The sequence below is a fragment of the Salmo salar genome, chromosome 14, assembly GCF_965601325.2.
Source record: "Salmo salar chromosome 14, fSalSal1, whole genome shotgun sequence".
Classification (NCBI taxonomy): Eukaryota; Metazoa; Chordata; class Actinopteri; order Salmoniformes; family Salmonidae; genus Salmo; species Salmo salar.
Window position 1 is genome coordinate 49467501 of NC_138304.1, and position 2101 is coordinate 49469601.

Below are 2101 nucleotides of genomic sequence, written 5' to 3' on the forward strand. Positions count from 1 at the left end.
TAGATTCAATTTAATTTTTAAATTAGATTTTTGGTTGAGCTTGAGAGGGGAATCCAGCACATCAATTATAAATTTGGAGATAAACTGGATATTGAATTTTGTTTGGTTTTTAACGCAACTAAATATCAACATTTGAAGGAGATGTACCTTCTGATTGGATAGTTTTATCTGTGCCACTGACTTAGTCTGGATTTAATTACACTTTGTCTTCAAATTAATAATTGATATGTCGGATTCACGTCTCCATCTCAACAAAAAATCTAAGTTAAAGATTAGGACTTAATCAAATGAAATAAAACTTTGAAGGCATTTTAAAGTTTGATTTGATTAAGTCCTAATCTTTAACTTTGATTTTTGGTTGAGATGGAGACGTGAATCCGACATATCAATTATTAATTTGTAGACAAATTGGAATTAAATCCAGACTAAGCCAGTGGCACAAAAGATTAATCTCCTTTTTATGTTAATATTTGGTTGTGTTGACAACTAAACACTTTTGCAATACAGAAAATAGCCTATTAACTTGCCGACAAGTTAACAAATGATATGTTGGATTCAGGGCTCCAAATAAACCAGACATGAAAGTTAAAGAATAGGGTTGAATCAGATCAAATCATTCAAATAAATTGTATTTGTCACATGCGCCGTATACAACAGGTGTAGACTTTACCATGAAATGCTTACTGACAAGCCCATAACCAACAATGCAGAGTTAAAATGTATGAAAATTGGCAAATGAAAATAGAAAATAGTAACAAAATAAATAACAATAACGAGGCTATATACAGGAGGCGTACCTGTACCAAGTTGATGTGGAAGGGGTAAAACATACAAGTAGGTAGGGGTAAAAGTGACTAGGCAATCAGAATAGATAATTAACACAGTCGCAGCAGTGTATGTGGAAAGTGTGAAAGTCTGTATGTTTATGTGTTTGTGTGTGGCGGCAATATGAGTGTGTGTGAGCCTATGTAGTGTGTGTGTGTGTGTGTGTCTGTGTGTATGTGTGTGTTGGAGTGTCAGTGTACGTACAATATGTGTGAGTGTCTGGTTAGAGTCCAGAGATAGTACATAGAGTCAGTGTAATAAAAAGGGTCAATGCAGTTGTCCGGGTAGTCATTTGATGAACCGTTCAGCAGTCTTATGGCATGGGGGTAGAAACTGTTCATGTGCCTTTTGGTCCTAGACTTGGCGCTCCGGCACCGCTTGCCATGCGGTAGCAGAGAGAACAGTCTATGACTTGGGTCACTGGAGTATTTGACCATTTTTGGGGGCCTTCCTCTGACACCACCTATTATAGAGGTCCTGAATGTTAGGGACTAACGCCATGCGATCGAGGGCGGTGCAGATGTCATACCAACTGGTTATGCAGCCAGTCAAGATGCTCTCGATGGTGTAGCTGTAGAACTTTTTGAGGATCTGAGGGCCCCATGCCAAATCTGTTCATCCTCCTGAGGGGGAACAGGTTCTGTCCTGCCCTCTTCACGACTGTCTTGGTGTGTGTGGACCATGTTAACTCCTTAGTGATGTGGACACAGACGAACTTGAAGCTCTCGACCCGGTCCACTACAGCCCCATTGATGTGGATGGGTGGCGTGCCGGGCCCTCCGTTTCCTGTCATCCGCCATCAGTTCCTTTGTCTTGCTGACGTTGAAGGAGAGGTTGTTGTCCTAAGCTAAGCCAGTGACTCAGATGAAACTATTGAAGCATTAGATATCTTTTAAATGTTGATACAATATTTGGTTGCGTTGTTAACCAAACACAATTCAATATTACTATACAGTAAATAGCATAAAGTTACGGCTATCTTAGAAACTAGTTATGTGTAGCTCAGTTGGTAGAGCATGGTGCTTGTCATGCCAGCATAGTGGGGACCACCCATATGTAAAATGTATGCATGCACGACTGTAAGTCGCTTTGGATATAAAAGCGTCTGCTAAGTGGCAGATATAATTTTTATATTATTGTAGGCATAACACTATTTCTTCAACCTTAAAATGAGTAACATGTTGAGGTTAGCCTACCGTAACCTAACTATGAATGTCTTATAGAATCATAGAAAGCGTGCATGTTCAACATAGCATCCAAAAGTTGCAGGTCTGTG